Source organism: Cupressus sempervirens, chromosome 11 (genome assembly GCF_028749045.1).
Source record: "Cupressus sempervirens isolate cs-2001-9-10 chromosome 11, ASM2874904v1, whole genome shotgun sequence".
NCBI classification, from domain to species: domain Eukaryota; kingdom Viridiplantae; phylum Streptophyta; class Pinopsida; order Cupressales; family Cupressaceae; genus Cupressus; species Cupressus sempervirens.
This window is the reverse complement of record NC_143128.1, coordinates 849,181,766-849,202,486: the sequence shown is the minus strand read 5'-3', so window position 1 is coordinate 849,202,486 and position 20,721 is coordinate 849,181,766. Positions and strand designations below refer to the sequence as shown.

At 32.3% G+C, this 20,721-nt stretch overlaps 1 pseudogene; it reads left to right on the top strand.

Moving 5' to 3' along the window:
- The first annotated feature begins 16,067 nt into the window (after positions 1-16,067).
- Positions 16,068-16,955, top strand: LOC149532206 (plasma membrane ATPase pseudogene; annotated as a pseudogene).
- Positions 16,956-20,721: the final 3,766 nt, after the last annotated feature.

Genomic DNA, 20,721 nt, shown 5'->3' with positions numbered 1-20,721 from the left:
AATAATTGTAGCCCAAATTTCTACAGTCAGTACTTTGAGACAGCTCAATGCCAAATATACAAAATATTTAGCTAAGTGCATTTGAGACAAAATCCATGAACATTACATGTCTGGCAAAAGAACCACATAGGTCCTCCAAGTAGCCTAGAATACAATGCCATTTTTAAGGAGAAAAAGCTATAGAAGTTCCCACTATTGCCTCTACGTGAACTATTATTGACCCAGATCATTTGGGCAACCCATTTTCATTAAACATACTCTACGTAACATAGAACTGTCTATTCCTAAGGATTAAAGTATAGTGTTAAATCTTAGGGAGTTAGTCATCAATATAAAAGGTTTATAATGTATGATTCTCCAAGAGGCCATGACATGACTAGTCACAAACAAGCAAAAAAAAGTGGCCCTGTTTGTTTATGGATTCTGTTCTTAGAAAACACAGCCAAAATCATAAGAAAATCTACAAAAGTGTTCAAGACTACAATGCCCCAGGTCTGTCTCTACAACAACAAAGTACTAAAATGATAGAAATATGCCAACAGAGTTGTGAAACTTACCAAACAAATGTTGTGTAACACACGACTTCTTATCGCCCTCCATTTGATCGCATACAGCCAAAATCAAGCCAACCTTTCTACGTTCCAATGGAAATTTTGAAAACAAAGGCAAGGTGCAAAAATCTACATTTGAGCTCATGTCGTGAAAACAAACCCAAACCTTTTTGCTTCCCAAGGAAAAGATTAAAATACAAAGACAAAATCAAAAGTGTCATTGTTCATCTAATCAGATCTTTGGAGTGAATCGTACTATAGAACCATGGGTTTGGTACAAAAAAAAACCAGAAAAAACATTAAGTTTGAATGATATCAGTCACAAGTCATCATCCAATGAAGGATTATGAGAATTAAACCCTAGTCTTTGGCAAGAAAGCGAATGACTATGAAAAGGATTTTAACGATGTTGTTATGGTAAGACACAACAAAATGAATGGTGATTGTTGAGTTAGTTCCATAGATATCCATGTTGGTTGGCACAATATTTTTTTATGTTGTAGCTTATTTTCCAACGTAAGACTGTTTCCATTGTTTTCTAAGGAGTGAAGCCTATCAACTTAATTAAATAATTATGTCAATATCAAAATAAAATTAATAAATATTACCTAGATCTAATGAGTGCTATGTGTTTTATTTATTATATAAAAAATGGATTCATTTAATCACTTTTTATGAAACATGGGTCGATTAATTTGAATCAAAAACTACATAGTTAAATTTTGATCACAACTAAAATAAAATAAAATGTTTATTAGTTCCTACAATGGTATTTATGAAATCTTTATAATAATAATAAAATTATAATATCTCTATTAATCGATAGAAATAAAGTATTTTTCAATGTGTCAAATTTGTTATGTAATTTCAATATTTTAAATATTTTTCAATTTTAAAAAGTGTTAATTATTCAAAATGTTATTAGATACAGGGGAAAAAGTAAAGAGAAAATTAATTTTTACATTAAAAATTGACCTAATAATTTAACTACTTTCTTTATACATATTCCTATGTCTCCATTTTTGTTCTAGAAGTCTCTCTCCATGTATTCAAAATTAGTTTAAATTGGAATTTCAACCTTCAAAATCTTCAATCAATGGATCGACATCAAACTTTGGAGTAATTTGATGCAAGGATGGTTGGGAATATTAGGGCCAAAGGCACACCTAACAGTCCAAACACCTTGCAAAGTTAACACAATGGAAGCAAATAACAAAGAACAACACCAAAGAGAGAAGAAACTGTTAGAATTGGTAATCTTTCCTTGGTTGTATTTATTAAATGGGATAAACCAAGGTATCCCTTATGTTGTTTTTCCTCTAGTCCATGTGTGAGGAAAAGTCTTTTTTGCAATTCCTTTATTAAGGAAAATAGTTTATTCCTCCTTAAGAGGATTATGACACTTGTTATGCACACACTTATGAATGTGGCAATCATTCACATGGGAGTTACAAATAACTCCTCTTCTCATCTCTTTATAAGAGATGCTTCTCTCTCATTCTATCAACACACAATCACGATGTAGTTCATGTAATGAGCCCTATGGCTCCACATTATCTCCTTCTCTTTCTTTCTTCATTCTTAGGCATTTGCCTCATTCATATAATTCACAAGGGGTTTTCTTTGCTTTCCCCTTTCAAAATCATTGTCTCCTCCTTTGTGTTGATCTTGGAAAGCTCTTATGAAGTATGGTAATTATGTTCATCACAAACTCTCTTGGATTAAATTATAATTCTTTATTTTTAGTTCATTTCTATTTTATTATTTCTATCATGGTATCAGAGCTAACTAATCATTGTTTTGAGTTTTATGTGATGAAGGTTGTCATTCATTGGAGCACACCTTATTAAAATAATTTCTACCTGGTATTTCTATTAAAAAATAATAATTTTTTTTGCTCTTGTTTTAACAAGTAGCATCTATCAAATTTATTTTCAGCATTTTTAAAAATTTAATGTGCAACTTTTTTTATTAAATATTTAAAATCAAAAAAAAATTCCTTGACATTTTTAACGCAAGGAACACTTAATTAATATTATTCATGACTATAATATGAGTCAACTTACATTACCAGATTTAATCATTTTTATTTTGTATTTGAAAATTTAATATTTCACTTATCTAGATTGATTTTTAATATTTAATCTTTTTTTAGAATTTTTGTGTATCTCTAATCTTTTTATATCCAAACTCTACTATATTTTTTCATCTCATATTTGGTAGTTAAAACTCATAGTTAAATCTTTTTTGCAAATTTAAAATTTATTCAAATCCATATCTTTTGAGAATTATTATTTATTGTTCATTTTTAGTATCTCTGTTAATTCTTTTCTTTCAAATTCTGAACTTTCCTTATACTCTAACCTTTCTAGTTTTTTTAGAATCTTTCCTTTCTTCTCACTATTTTTCTCTGTTTAAACTCATCTATTTAATCATATTCCTCTTCTCTTCATTGTTTTGTTCAAGTTTTTAACATGGTTTCTTCGCTAATTAATTTGTTTGCTGCTCCTTGTGTGAGAGCCTTTGTGCAATTTTTTTATTAGTTGTTGCTCATTATTATTTATCTTGTTTCTCTATTTTTGTGATAAGTTTCTCACCTTCTCCTCTTTGGCAAAGTGCTTTTTTATACCTGTTCGGTAGCTCTCTCTTAGATGGGTTGGCTCCCCTTACACATTTCTTTTCCTTTCTCACGATTTGAGTGACTGCCCTGTAGCATGTTCCTCTTCTGTCGTGCCTCTTCTCTTCTACGTGAGCACTTTATTTTAACTCTTGTAGTGTCTCCTCGCTGCTCACATGCTCACCCCTTGCTGTTGTATTTAAAAACAATATTGATAAGCTCCTTGCTCATTAGTGAGCGTCCTCTTTCCTCCAACTCAAGTCGTCTTCCTTGCTATGGCTACCTTCCTCGCATTATTCTTCCATGATTCTTTATCAATGCATATCTCTATCAGTCTTTATTTGACAATAATTATTGGTAGAGGACATTTATAAAAGAGCAAGAAACTTTTCATATAGTATGCCAGTTCATAGTCTTTGTGCTAAAAGAGCATTTTTTTGCTATAATATAACTACTGCAGTGGAAAATTTGAATAAACTATATAGTGCAATTTGATTAGCCTAAACTTAATCTGTCTTTTCCTTCAATAAAAAAAAAATCATCACTAATTGGGAGAAAATAAGTGCTATTAATATCGTCATTCAACTATGTATTGGACTATGTAGCATCTCTGTGTAGCATTTACTATTTTATTTATGTACTTATTATCATTTCATTTCCTACTCTACCATTTTCTAATTATTTCCATCTGACACAAAAATTTTAATTATTCCACTCACTCTCTGCAATTAGCGCTTCTACCAGTTTTTATCAGTCTAATTTTAGATTATTCCATATGGGTAATATCTTTGTGAAACATTCTTTGCTGCAATAATTTTTATTCTTTGGATGTAATTTATTTTAATGCATATTACATTATTGACTTAAAAAATATTTTTTTTAAACCATTTTTTTAATCTGATTTTATACTTCTTTCTTTTACTTATATTCTCACTTTACTCTTTATTTCCTCACGATAATTTCAAAGACCATGTATTTACTCTTGTAGTTATAGATTTAATTAATTTACATTACTCCATAATGCTTCTTTATTTCTTTTTTTTAATCTTTTTTTTCATAACATAGTATTCATTTATTTTATCCTCTATAATTTTTGATACTATAATTGTTACTATTAATTATTAGTTATTATTATTTTTATTCTATATATTTGAAATCTATATTTATATCTTCTCGTCTATTGACGTTTCATTTATATTCCTAGATTTTAAAATAAATAAATAAAACATTTCAAATATTGAGATTTTTGCGTGTCTTGTCACATTAAAAGTTTCATTCTTTAATGATATATCTATATATATATATATATATATATATATATATATATATATATATATATATATATATATATATATGTATATACATATATATATGTATATACATATATGTATGTATATATATACATACATATATGTATATACATACATATATATACATATATATATGTATGTATATACATATATGTATGTATATATATACATACATATATATGTAGATACATATATATATGTATATACATATATGTATGTATATATATACATACATATATGTATATACATACATATATATATGTATATATATGTATGTATATACATATATGTATATACATATATATATGTATATATATATATATATGTGTGTGTGTATATACATATATATATACATATATATATATATATACATACATATATATATATATATATGTATGTATATATATATATATATATATGTATGTATATATATATATATATATATATATGTATGTATATATATATATATGTATATGTATATATATATATACATATATATGTATGTATATACATATATATGTATGTATATACATACATATATATATATATACATATATATATATATATACATATATATATATATATATATATATATATATATATATATATATTCTCATCGTGTTTTTAACATCTTGGATACTGACTATTAAGTTTTTTAATTAAATTTTTTTATCTATGATCTTTAGGTCATTCTTTTTACATATAAATTATTCTTTATTTTTTTTAAGTATTATTAATTTCTATTAAAGAAAATACTTGCATTCTTTTACATTTCTTAGAGAGGACTTTATTTAAGTAATTATAGTTTTACTTTTACAAGGGAGATATTTATTTATTTTCTCTTTGTTTCAACTCATGTTTATATTATTTGAAACATTTAAATCCTATGTTCAAATTTGTACTAATATTTATCATTTGGCTTTATTATTCTAATTTAACTTCATTAATTTTACCAAAAATTTCTATTATGTCTAAAAAATTCATATAGAACATTTAAATTCATGATACTTTTTTTGAATAGGAAGTAATAAAATATTTTATATTTATATTATCTAAGTGTGGTATTTTCCTTCCCTCCATACAAAATTCTCATATTTGATTCTAGTTCAAAATTAACTTTATTACCTTATTTTTAATAAATTGTTCAAGCTCTTCCTATTAGGTAAATACATTGATTTCCCATATTACTTACTTTACTATCTTGACTATGCTAATGTTTTTTATTTGGATTGTGTTTTCAAATATCCATTAATATTTATGTGAAATATTTTATATCATTATGCCTTTCAATTAAATTGCATATTGATGATTTGGGGTACATTTACTATTATTTAATCAACCTTTTTGAGGGTATACTATCACTTATTCTCCTTGGATTATTGTAGTCCTTTAGTCTTTACACCATTTGTCTTTCGTATGATCTTATCTTCTATGTTGTTAGTTGTATGATTTCATTCCATGATATTTAGGTTTATTTGTGTATATATGGGTGCACGCATATATACCTAGATAAATATACAAGCTATTGTGACTATGATGATTCATAAAGTCTTTGGGTATATTCTTATGTCACATAAATGTGTTTTATAATCCAATGCATAAAATCACTTAAGTACCCATGTTCACCCTCAATGGAGTTTTCCTACTGATATCCATTTATTATTTTCATTGCTCTTCAAATTTATCTCAGCTTATTCATCAAATTATTTGAGATTATGAGTTATCTTACATTATTGCCTTCAATTTTACTATGATCTATTGATTTGCACATAGTTGCACTTTTATGCTTTTATAACATCATTCTTTGCCCATGTTGGCACTTTATGGTTTTATACCATTGATCTACATGATTTATATGATTTTTTTTTTACTTGCATAGGGAGCCAAATTTTTTTTCAAGGTTAACTATGTAGGTCCCCTCAGTATAATTGATACATAGTTTCCTTATCTGGCCCATGGAGTATCCCTCCATCCTATATTGGTGTGCACTCATATTTATATGGAGTTTCCCTCCATTTGGTCCTATTTTTTCTACTTTGAAAGGATTGATATTTATATGGAGTTTCCCTCCAGTTGGTTCTATTGGTTCCAGTTTGAAAGATTGATATTTATATGGAGTTTCCCTCCATTTGATTCTATATGCTCTACTTTGAAAGGTTGATATTTATGGAGTTTCCCTCCATGTTGTTCCATTTTGTTCCTCAACAAAGAGGATACTATTATTGGAGTTTTCCCTCCAAATTCAGATGATTTGATCCAATTTGAAGGCAATATGTTGTTAAACCCTCATAATCCATTCATTTGAGTATCCTAACAGAAATTATGATAGTTATAATTTGATCAGCATATGTCTCTTTATTTACTTTAGTTTCATATATTAATGTGATGATGATTTGCATACTTTATTGCTTAGATCATGAGTCATGCACGTTGTGGAGGGACGCCCCCATTAACTTGTAGTGGGATGATTCGTTAAGTGGACTGTCTATATCCACATGATTGATGCAATGTTGATGCAAGTATCATTAGTTGGCCTTGTCTGTGGTCATTAGTACATTAGTATAATATACCTTTTTTCATGAGAACACTGATCAAACCTTTTTTGTGCTTATTAATAATATTTTGAGCATATACTTTATCTTGATATTAGGTTGACTCCATTGCCTTGTGGTAACATGTTGTATCTTCCTCTCTAATTATCTTATTAAAAAGGATTTCTAATTCGAATATAATATGAAATTATCCTTGTGGATAGTTGTCTTGTTTCTTGTGTCTATGTTTTTCAGGTAATCCATCCAAGCACATACAAGACAATATTATTTGGTGTACTTTAATGACCTATCTAGTTCTCTCTGGACTCTATGAAGATCTACATACACTCACTAGAGACCTTTTGCATAATTATCAAAGATCAAGTTGCTGCTATTTAGAATTTCATTGTAAAAATTTGGGTTTAATACCCTTTGATGTAATTTCCCCAAGTAAATATTAAAAGGGGGTGTTAGAATTGGTAATCTTTCCTTGGTTGTATTTATTAAATGGGATAAACCAAGGTATCCCTTATGTTGTTTGGTCTCTAGTCCACATGTGAGGAGAAGTCTCTTTTGCAATTCCTTTATTAAGGAAAATAGTTTATTCCTCCTTAAGAGGATTATGACACTTGTTATGCACACACTTATGAATGTGGCAATCATTCACATGGGAGTTACAAATAACTCCTCTTCTCATCTCTTTATAAGAGGTGCTTCTCTCTCATTCTATCAACACACAATCACGATGTAGTTCATGTAATGAGCCCTATGGCTCCACATTATCTCCTTCTCTTTCTTTCTTCATTCTTAGGCATTTGCCTCATTCATATAATTCACAAGGGGTTTTCTTTGCTTTCCCCTTTCAAAATCCTTGTCTCATCCTTTGCGTTGATCTTGGAAAGCTCTTATAAAGTATGGTAATTATGTTCATCACAAACTCTCTTGGATTAAATTATAAGTCTTTATATTTAGTTCATTTTGATTTTATTATTTCTATCAGAAACATCAATAGCTTTATTGATTCATCAATTATCCAAACAGGCCTAGTTGTAAGGCATTTTGGGTTACTACCAATACAAGATGATTACAACTTCAAGATCCATGATTTGTGCAAACTCTAATTCTAGATTTGCTCTTCTGTGATCATTCACATCTCCTTTCAAATCTCTAAGTGATACATAACCTAGGCCTAGATGCCTCTACTTATACTTGCCAAAACGACTTACAAAATATTCTAGATCTTTAACTAAGAGGTCAACCTCAAAATAGTATGCCTGCATCAGAATGCATGATCATTACATTATAATTCATGATTCTAATTAAATGAACAAGTCAGCTCATACTATGAACTAATCATAGACAAACTTGACTAGAGAAGGAATCAAGCATCAACAAACTAGCAAGCTCACTCGGCACATGAAGGAACTCGGCAACAACAAGACTCGGCCAATGAAGGAACTCGACCAATACTGTAGGAACTTGGCCAACATGGGGAACTCAGCCAATACTGGAGGAATTTGGCAACAACTGCAACTTGGCAATAACTAGTTGAATGCACAAAAATGAGTAGGATAGCAAGGCAACCTAGGATGCTCCTGCATCAGACAACCAGGTATGAAAGAAATGATTTTGAAGAAACATTGAGATGTCACAACCTGAGTTGAATCCAACTCAATTTGAGAAATCCATGTAGCATCTTCCATTGGTTTGTTTTTCCACTTCACTAAATATTCACAGTAATGTTTTCCTCTTGTGCTTTTACCAACTCTCTGATCCAATATATGTTCAACCTCTTTAATCTGCTTCTTAGGATAATCATATGATACATCAACTTCATCATCTGACTCATAATACTTATGAAAATTAGCAATATTGAATATAGGAGATATATCCATGTCATCGGGTAACTCAACTTCATAAGCATTACCACTATCAAGCTTCCTTGAGATTCTACAAGGACCAAACTTCTTCATCTTTAGCTTACTATATGTCCCAACAGGAAATCTACCCTTCTTCAAATGAACCATCACCTCATCATCAACTTCAAAAACATGATGTCTCCTGGACTTATCTGCATTCTCCTTATACTTCTGATTACTTTGTTCCAACCTTTACTTCCTCATACAAAGACTTCATTAAATCAGCAATTACTTTCCCTTCAATACTTCTCTTCTCTTCACCAACAAAATCTCTCAAATCTAATATGCCTCTAGGCTACATTCCAGTAAGAATCTCAAAAGGCTTTTTCCCAGTACTCCTATCTACAGAATTATTATACGCAAACTCAACTTATGTCAAGATCATGTCCCAATTACTTAGCTTATCTCCAACTAAACATCTCAATATATTACCCAAGCTTCTATTCACAACCTTTGTCTATCCATTTGTTTGTGGATGGAATGTAGAACTGAGCCTCAACTTGGTATCCATCTTCTCCCACAAAGTCCTCCAAAAGTAACCAACAAATTTACTATCTCTGTCAGAGATAATACTTCTTGGTAATCCATGCAATCTAACAATCTCTTTGAAGAAAAGATCTGCAACATGCATTGCTTCTGATGTCTTTTTACATGGTATGAAAATGTGTCGTCTTAGAAAATCTATCCACAACAAAAAAATATGGAATCATACCCTCTTATTGTCTTAGGTAATCCATACTAATGTCACTCCAAGGTTTCTTAGGAACAGAAATAGGTGTACATGCAATCCAATGTTTTGACTTACTCCTTTTGCAACTTGATAAATTCCACAACTCCTTACAAACTTTTGAACATCCTTATACATATGCGGTCAATAATACTTATCCTTAAGAAAAATCAATGTCTTATAAATTCCAAAATGTCTATCCAATCCACCACAATACTTTTCCTTAATCAAATTAACTCCCACAAAACTTATTGGTATACATAATTGAATTCCTTTGAACAACATACATTCTTGAATGAAATAATCTTCATACTCACTTAATTGATCTAATAGATTTGGTGCTTTGCACTCTCTCCACGCCTCTAAAAATTAGGTTCAGCATCGTACAACTCCTTAATCTCATCAAAATTGAGAACTTTAACCTTCATCTCGATCAATAAAGAACGTCTCTTTCTCAATGCATTTGTAACTCGGTTAGTGACTCCACTTTTATTCTTTATCAAAAATGTGAAACTCCGCAAGTACTCAACCCACTTCATATGTCTTTGATTCAACTTATGTTGACTTTCTAAATACTATAAAGCTTTATGATCATTGTATAACACAAACTCCTTAGGAATCAAATAATGTTTCCACTTCTTCAAGGCTTGGAAACATAGAACTCTTGATCATACACAGAATACTTCTTTTTAGCATCATTTAATTTCTCACTAAAGAAAGCAACATGTTTACCATCTTGACTCAACATAGCTCCTATTGCACTACCACTTGCATCACACTCAACTTGAAATACCTTATTGAAATCAAGAAAAGCTTATATAGGTAACTCATCAACCTTTTGTTTCAAAGTCTCAAACCTCTTGTTTGCTCCATGTGTCCACTTGAAATCCTTTTTATCTCCTCTCATAGTCATAGTCATAACATTACAAACATAACTGAAATTCTTTATAAACTTTCTACAAAAACTAGCCAAACCATGAAATGATCTTACCTCACCCATATTCTCGGGTTTAGGCCACTCCAAAATTGCTTTAACCTTCTTAGGTTCCATTCTCAAACCATAGGGAAAATCACAAATCACAAATACACGATCTCTTCTTGCATAAAGGGACACATCTTTAATTTAATCATCAACTTCTCCTCTTTTAGCCTTTTCAATACTTGCCTAATATGCTCAAGATGTTCTTCCTTAGTCTTAACAAATATCAAAATATCATCCAAATAAACAATCACAAACTTACTCAGAGAGGTTGTTGTTATAGGAACTTCTATTACTGGTGTTATTAAAGATCTTATCTAAGTGTTATCTAGATTTTTTCTGGACTTTTGGCCCCTGTTGTTTTGTTGACTTATGTTGGTTGTTGGTCACTATAAAACCAGCTTGACTTGGTTGTTGGTCCCTGTTAAGCCAGCTCCTAACTTTGGTTCTTTTTTGTTTAGGGTTTCAGATCCCCTTCAAACCTACTTTTACCTAATTAAAATAATCACAAAATTACCCAATAATTTCTTTAGAATTTCATTCATCAATCTCATGAAAGTACTTGGTGCATTACTCAAACCAAAAGGCATAACCAACCATTCAAACAAAGCATATTTTGTCTTGAAAGTTGTTTTCCATTCATCACCTTCTCTAATTTTGATATGATGATAACCACTCTTCAAATCAATCTTGGTAAAATACTTTTCTCCACTCAAACAATCCATTATGTCATCTATCCTCGGCATAGGAAACCTAGATTTTACTATTATCTTTTTAATAGCTATAGAATAAGTACATATTCTCCATTCTTCATTCTTCTTAGGTGCTAATATAGTAGGTACAACACACGGACTCAAGCTTTCTCTGGTCAAATATTTCTATAACAATTCATGCACTTGTGTGTTAAATTCTCCAATCTTAGTAGGTGTCAACCTATATGGTATTTACTTCATAAAACTAGCTCCAGGAATCAGATCCATACAATGAATTATACTTCTTATTGGTAGTAAACCATCAAGAATATCATCTATAGTAATATCCTTGTACTCATTCAACAAGTTTTCAGTTTCTATTGGAACTCGGCTAACATTGTCTACTTCTGTTTTCAGTCAGCCTCTACTATCTTATGTCACTTAACCATTACTAGTTTCAGTCAGTCGACCATAACTACCACAACTCGACGCTCTAGGAATTATAGCAAAACAAACTTGGTTCTTTTTCATCTCCTTCTCAAATTGTTTCCCATTGACCATAAAAACTCTAACAATAGTAAAATTTACCTCATCTGGGATTTCAATTAAAGGCAACAATCTTTTCTTCACTCCATTCAACCAAAGTGTATATTGATTCAATCTACTATCATGCACAATATGTCTATCATACTGCCAAGGTCTATAGTGCAGAGCACCTCCCTTATTTTTGGCTTGATGGATGGTTTGGGTTTTGTTTAGGGTTATTTAAGAGTCTTTGTGGGATTTTAATAAGATCTAATGGTCTTTGGAACCAAACTTGTCCCAATTTGTTGGTGAGGGCAAAAGTTGGTCATAAGGCCAAAAGTTGTCAAATGAGTTAAAAGTTGCTAAGATTGAGAAACTAGGGTATTTGGTTCCCTGTAGGGTCCTAAGGGTCCTAGGATAGGTCTAGGGGCACCCACTTTCCCAAGACATTCATAAAAGCAAAATTGCAATTTTTGCAAGAAAGTTGCAAATGAGGAAATGGGTGGTTGTAACCACTCATGCTCAAGTAATTGAGCATGGGATGAAGATTTTTGGAGGTTAGAATGAATTTCAGTTGTAGACCACACGTGTGAATTATCTATATACGAAGTTTCCTTGAGTTTTCATTGTCTTTACAAGGTTTATAACACTTTTTTACGACTGTGTACGGGTTGGGCTGCATGATTTGATTTCGTGGCCATGTAGAGTTTGGTCTTAGCTTCTTTTTCATATCCAACTCTGGTTTAAAGCTGCAAGGTTGAAATGTTATACTAGTTTTTAGGTGACTGGACTGTAATCTCCATTTACAGAGTTGCTAGAACAAAAATGGCCCTAACCTAATCATCCATTGTTGAAAATGCATGAAACCTCGTGGATTGATAGGTTAGGCCTTATAAATAGTGTTTTTGTTTTCCTTTCTATTTTTTCAACTGATCTCCTAGTTGTGGAGTGATGTTTTAGGTTGACTTCTTGAAGTAGGTGAGTTAGGACAACGAGAAGATGTGTTTGAAGAGCACACCCATGATCTGGTATGATTGATCCAATGACATGGATGGAAGCCCTAGGATGTGTTGGAAATGTATGGTAGGCTAAGTGACTAAGGGGGGCTTGAATCAAGAACCAATAAAACTTTAACTTCAATTCACCAATTAATCCTCTTTAAGCTAATTTGATCTAATTGCATGCATGAAAGATTGGAAGTGATAAAACATTCATAATAGTTGACTCAATGATTGGTAACCTAGAAACCTTCCAAGTAGAAAGTTAAACTAGGGAAGGATGATACCCAGAAGCTTTAGTATTGCAGTATAAAGTTGGTTGATTAAGGCTTACAAATGATCACTTTTGGTGATCTGCCCTGTTAGGAGAAATAAGGACTATTAGGTCCACCTTGTAAAAGGATTTACACAATACAATGAAGTATGCACTCAGTTAGGATATTTAACACAAGACTATTAAATCCACCTTGTTAGAGGATTTGATTGATGCACCTTTTAGGATGAACCAACGGTTGATCTCTGCTTTGCAACTCAGTTTGCTAATTGAGACTCCTTTGATGTAGAAATGATCACCTTGTTGTGATAGATGAGACTCTGCTTTTCCTTATACTACAAATAGCCTTTACTCTTCAATTCACATTCATACTTGTTACATATTCACACTCTTCTCATTTGGATATGACAAGATATCTTGCATATATACCAATCCAAATGATTACCTTATGAAGTTGGATACAATACCTAATACAACAATTTTCACTAAGTTGACTCAATGCTGTAATGTAGGTTTTGAAGACCACTCGGGTGATATTCTTACACTTGGCAACACAATTAACTCAGTAAGCTCTGGTGCTCGATTGACGCTAGTGCTCAGTCCACATTGATCACTTAGGAGTAGACATGAACTCGATTAGCACTGATGACTCAACAAACATTGGAGAACTCAGTTGACACTGAAGGGCTTGGTTGACACTACAGCTTGGTCAACACTACCTTCCTTCTTCTTGGTTAACACAACTAGCTTGGTAAACACTATTAGCTCGGCTTACACTACTTTCTATTTGTGAAGCTTGGTAGACTCTATGAAGCTTTGCTTACACTATTTTCTACTTGTGAAGCTTGGTAGACTCTGTGAAGCTTGGCAGCAATGTAACCAACCAAATGATTAAGTGTTTAGGCACTAATTGACAAATGATTTGACCATAATGTCAACAATCTCCCCCTTTAGCATTAGTGACAAAAACACTTATCATACCAAAATTTTGAATACTTTAAAAATAGTATAAGTCAAAACTCCCCCTATCAATGTGCTTGGGTCTGTCACTTAGTTTTGACTACTATGTTGATACACGACTGACACTGACTCTATTTTTGTTTTCAAAATTTGTTTTTCTAGCTTTGTTTTACATAATTATATTTCTCCCTTTTTGTATTTCCCCTTTGATGTTGTCTTATTCCTTATATACATATGTTATATTCTATATTCCTTCTTATAGATATATTCCCCTTTTTTTGACACAAATGCCAAAAAAATGCATAATTACAAGGTGTTGCCCGGATGTCAAAATTGCCTCAATTCCCGCCTTTTTGAACTATGGTTATTCTTAGAATATCCCTCATTTTAAGAATTAAAATGGTCACTTACTCTCAGATTTTTTTAGAAATTTTTCCCTTCAAATATCTCTAGCTCATTCACAACTCCGTCCAGCACTTCAAAATTTTTAAATCTAGCTCCTGAGTCAAAAGTTGTTGTAGGTTAATGGAAGGAACCAAAAAATGCATTTTCAATCAAAATCTTAACCATTAACCTTTAAAAAGGTTAAGGTTTGGGGTCCAAAACATGTGTTTCACTTTGAAATCTTAACCTCTCCATCAAAAAGAGGTTAAGATAAAATTCCAAAACATGTATTTCGAACCATTAACCTTAACCTCTAAAAAAAAAATGTTAAGATTTAAGTTCAAAACACGTATTTTAGTTTGGTTATTAACCTTTTTTTCCAACTGATAAAGGTTAAGAATTAGAAGTAGGGTCATCTCAAAAGCATATGTAAGATGGAAAATGCATTTCAGACATGAAGGTATGGAATCGCTGGTTTGAAGATGTGGAGTCACGGCATATACCATGATTAAGGAAGGTCAACAATCCAGCTCTACCATGAATTTGATGTTTTAGCTTGCAACACATTACATTATTGAAGGAGATGATTAACACATACTTCTTGTGAGTCTAGTTGGTAGAAGATCATTGACATATCACTTTGATAATACTCAAATATGAAAATAAACATGGTGATAATGCACAACTCCTAGTCCCCACCATGTCATTGATTCAATAACTTGAGTTTGTGCGTAAGGAGTGTTTAATATGGTAAATAAGAATTGTGCTAATACAAATGAATTAAGAAAGCCTACATAGTCAACCATACATTGGTTCAGATTTCTAAATGATTCAATTCACCTGCCTACAACTTTCCTCCATCCCCCAACCCGCAACATTCAATGTAGATGCAACATATGTGATCTAATAGAAGGTTCCTGCAGGTGCCATATCTCATGAATTGGTCTTATATGTGATTTGAAGTCTTTCAAACTCAATGCGCAGAGGAGAAATTCATTTCTAATCCAAAACATTTAAAAAGTGCATAGACATTGAAGTTGAAACAGTAAGAAAGGCAGTGGATTTGACTTGTTTGATGAAATGCACAATTAGAATGTGATTGAACTATTTGACACAATTCTTCAATCTCCAACACATTGGTGACCTCTGGCTCTCCCTCCCCACAGTATCCATAGAAAGACTTCAATGTCACTAATTGATTCAAAGAGTTGGCAAGATGATGGAGTGAATATATTCAAGACCAGTTCACTCATATGGTCAAACCAAATATCATCAACTAATTGTAATGAGTGTAGCTTATGAGTAAGACCATCGCCTCCATCTAGTTTCTAATATAGCTCTATTTAAATTGATGACAAAAATATTAAATAAGTCACACTTTTTATTCTCCTTGCTCACGAAGAAAGACATACAAGTGAATATGCATGCATGGTATAAAAGCGTACACAAGCACATGAGCTACTTGACATAATTCCTTTAAAAAAAGGGGGTCAGCAATCTTCTTATTTTATTGATTGGTGGTATTCCCATTGCAATGCTCACTGTGTTGTCTGCAACCATGGCTATTTGCCTCTCTTAGTAGGGAGCCATTACTAAGAGAATGGTTGCCATTGAAGAAATGGTTGGAATGGATGTCCTCGACAATGATAAAATTGGAACTCTAACACTAAATAAGTTGAGGATGGATAAAAATCCCATTGAGGTATTTACAAAGAGAGTAGATAAAGAACATGTGGTGTTGCTAGCAGTAAGGGCTTCAAGAACTAAAAAACAAGATGCCATTGATGTTTCCATGGTTGGAATGATGTCAGGTCCAAAGGAGGCAAGAGTAAGGATCACTGAATTTAATTTTCAACCATTCAATCCTGCGGACAAGAGAACTGCTCTCACTTACATTGATTCGAAAGAAAATTGGCACAAAGCCAATAAAGGAGCACTCGAGAAATTTTTAGAACTTTTCAAGTGCAAGGAAGACATGAAAAATAAGCTACATTCAATGATTGATAAGTATATTGAACAAGGGCTTCGATCTTTGGTTGTGGCCAGAGAAGAAGTGCCAGAGAGAAAGACATAGAGTGTTGGAGGACCTTAGGTTTTCATAAGTTTGTTGCCTTTGTTTGAACGTCCTCACCATGACATTGGAGAAACCATTCGTAGAGCTCTTAACCTTGGAGTCAATGTAAAGATGATCACAAGTGACCAGCCAGCTATTGCTAAAGAGATAGGACAAAGGCTTGGAATGAGAACTATTATATATCCTTCAACTGCCTTACTTGGCCAAGACAAGATGATATTTGAATCATCTCTTCCCATTGATGATTTGATTGAAATGGTTGATGGATTTGTTGGAGTATTCCTAGAACACAAGTATGAAATAGTGAGACAACTTCAACAAAGAAAAGCACAGTTGGTAGATATAAGCATAATTGGAGAGATCATGAACAAAAAGTTAGTATTCAGTATACTCATACATGCCTCGTGCTCTTGACCTCTTCATGAAAAGAGGGATATGCGTTCATTAATAAAGTGATGTAACTTGAATAAATCATTCAAATATCAAAAGGAGATCGACAAGGACTAATTGTTCAATCTTCCTCTCGAAAGATGTAAGGTCTAGGTTTAATATTGTACTTGGTTAATTCTGTAGAGGCTAATTAACACCTCCCAAATTACATATTTTGGAGGTAGTTATTAACCACGAAGGAGTAGTTCTTAACCTCCGCATCTATATAAAAACTCATTTTTGGCTTTGTAAAAGGATTTTTTCAGATTTTAGAAAAAGGGAACACTATGCTAAAATTTTGATCAGAAGATGATATTTGGAAAGTTTGTACAAATTTTGTCTTTGCAATCAAAAATTCCTCTTAAGTTCTTGGTGCAAGAAAATAAAGGAATGTGCAATTTGAGTTCTCTCCTTTCGAATCTAAATTGTTAGAAATGTTGATACTCTTTGCAATGAGCATCCTCACAATATTGTGCAGATGTTTGTGAATCTTTGGATCAACATTGTGTTAGTAATAGTTCTCAAGCATACATCTTGATTGTTGTTATTAGCAATTTTACGTTAGTCCAGGAAAGCTTTGAAGTCATGTGGTGCATTCATCATCAATGGCTTTCTATTTATATTTTAAAGTTTGATTTCACTTTTATTTGAAAAACTTCAAAATTATATCATACGAGGGAGTTGTCCCTGTAAACGTAGCCGAAGGCCGCATATCAAGGGCCTATCCAACTGTTGTGAACAATTTGCCACATACACTCCATTGGGCCATTTTCAAGTGACAAATCTGTTTACCAACAAAATTTTTGGCAACTCTATTGGGGATTGAAACAAGAAAGATTAATCAATCGCTTGCGATGAAATAACATGGTATTATCGCATGAGAATGTGCTTCTAGTTCTCCAACCGAATCTTGGTTTCCAAGACATACAGGAAGATATTATTTCAAATTTGAACACTCTAGCCTAGAGGTGTAGATGAAGTTCTCAGCAATATCATCAAGTAAATCAAGTTCTAGAAGAAGAAGAAGAATTTGGAGAAATCTTGCGAAGAGCTCCTATTGGTCAAGATATTGTAGTCATTGAAAGAATAGTTGTTATTCCAAGAAGGAACAGGAAAAATCTTGGTCACATCCAAGGTCAAGTAAATAATAATTAGTAAGCTAGCTAATAAAGGTATCTTCCCTTGAATGAAGGTTGGCGACTCTATTTTGAAGTCTAAATATTGGCAGATTCTATCTGAGGTTCAAATTCAAAACATGGTTTGGTACAAAGGGAAAGTGGAAAGTGAAAGTGACAGTTATAGTGATGAGGAATACTTTTCATACTCAAAGAAACACATTCCTAATGAACCTTTGTAGGTAGATTTGTTGAAGAATTTCTATGGTGGCAAGAGGCTAGATCTTAGAATGGTTCATCCTTACTTGCTACAAATTTTCCAAAAGATCGAAGGAGATGATGGAAAAGATTATGGGTTTCTTTCTCATGATCATGATTCTTTATTTGGAAAAGGTTTAATATATAAAGAAGGCCTTGTCAAAAAATATGTTTCATTTAAATCAGCAATAAAGAGTAATGGAAATGTTTCTCATTCACCTGTCTCTTAACAAAATCAATTTTTCTTCGATCCTAAGCAAGGTAGCTTCTTGAAGAGTTTCTACGGTGGACGAAAACTAGATCCAGAAAAGATCCATCTATCTTTGCTTCAAACTTTGCAAAGGATAGATGAAGAAGATGGTAAAGATAATCATTTTTTCTCTCATAGACCAAAACCTTTTTTAGAAAGAAGTTCCACATGTGAGCATAAGGAAGAACTTTATTATAAAAGTGATTCATGTGAATTGAAGATGGATAATGGTGGTAAAAAAGGTGCCCCAATTCCTGCACCTATTGCTCATCAAAATCGTACTTCCATTAATCCCAATCAAGTTGAATTTTTAAAAATCTTCTATGGCAATGCATGCCTGGATCCTAACAAATTACATCCTTCTTTACTTCAAACACTGCAAGAACTTGAGAAAGAAGACCCATGCAAGAATTATTTTCTTGATAGCACAACATCTCCTGATCCAAATGTTAGAAAGGACTCGTCTAAATCTTCACGTGTGAAAGAAGACGAGGATTCTATGTATAATCAAGGAGAGGGTCAAGAAATGGAATCAATAGGAGAAGAAGGGTCTACTAATGTATTAGCGCATCACTATGAAGATTTTAATACCTAGGAGAACGTATTCAATCATCTCAATCCTAATGAGAAAGAAAAGGAAATATCAAATGTTTGTCAAGGAGCTACACAACATATGATTAAAGATGAATGAAATAAGGATCAAGGTGAATTCAATACTAATTTTATTCCTACTTGGTGCCTCAGTGCTTTAGATGATGACTTCCTCTATGGAGAAGACCTTCCTATTCATTCACCCCCAATCATTAATGATGAGAACTCTATTGCTAAAGTCAACTCTTTAGAATATTTTTCACAATCTTCTACTATTACCACTAATGAAGAAATAACCTCAAGTGAAATCTTGTAGGCATATCCATTAACTCTTGAGATTGAATTCTTTACTTTTGAGGATGTTGAGGAGTTTTCAAAAAGTGGAATGATCATCACAAGAGTAGAAGATCATTTTCAAGAGAAAGATGATGAGTTGTCAAGAAATTATTTTCAAGGTTGCATGCAAGTGGAATATGAAGCTTTCCCATTTTGTGAACATGGTCATCAAGAAGAATCAATGAACCAAGTTTGTGAAAACATTGATGAAAATTTAATAATAGGTACGATGGAAATGGGAATTAAGGATAGGCTTCAAGTAAGAGAAGATGATATATCAAGTTCTCACTCTTCCTCGTGCATGAAACCTAAATTTGAAGCATTCAAGTTCACAAGTGGAGACTATAATGAAGAAAACATTGTGATGATATCTCACACTAGAGAAGTACTTGGCGTTGAAGAAATGTGTGCTCTTCTAAAATAATTTCCCTTGCATCAATATCAACTAATGATCAATTCTCCTGATCAAATAGACTCATTAGAGGATGTGCACACCAAAATAGAAAAGATGATTATTCCTTCTTTGAGTGATATGATGGAAGAAGAGGTAGAAATACATCATGGGAAGATTCAATGTGACAAGGATGTAAATTCATATTGGAATAGCTTCATAGAGAATACAAACATAATCATCCCCATGGAAAAGAAAGAGTGTCTAGTGTCAGAAATAAGTTCAAGAATTTATGATGACCAATCACTAGAATTTCAAGTATAAGGCTTGTCAAGTGGACAAAAGTATCATAAATGCATTCAGAAATTTGAGAGCCTTATCCTTCAACTCTTTCAAAATGAAGTCATCAATGACATACAACATGAATCAGAGTTGATTTCGAAGGCAGAGATTTTTGATGAGACATGGTTATTTGGATACATTCCTTTATCAAGTGATGTGAAACATGCTAGGAATCTTAGAATTGGAATTCAAAGAGAGAACTTATACTTAAGTCCACAGGAACCTGCAAGTTGCCACATGTTAGCACTCCTTGGTATTTATTTTCCCCAGCCAGTGAATGGATTTGCATGATTATACCTTGAGTCACTAGAGGCAGGGAAACTTGCCTTGTATATAGTCTAGTTGGGAGTTTTTGTTGTGTCTGGTTTTTCTTTTAGCTGTCTAGTTTTTGGTGCTAGTTTCCTCCTTTGCAAAGTGGTTCCTTAGGTGATTCTACAACTCAATGGATATAACATCGTTCTAATTTTT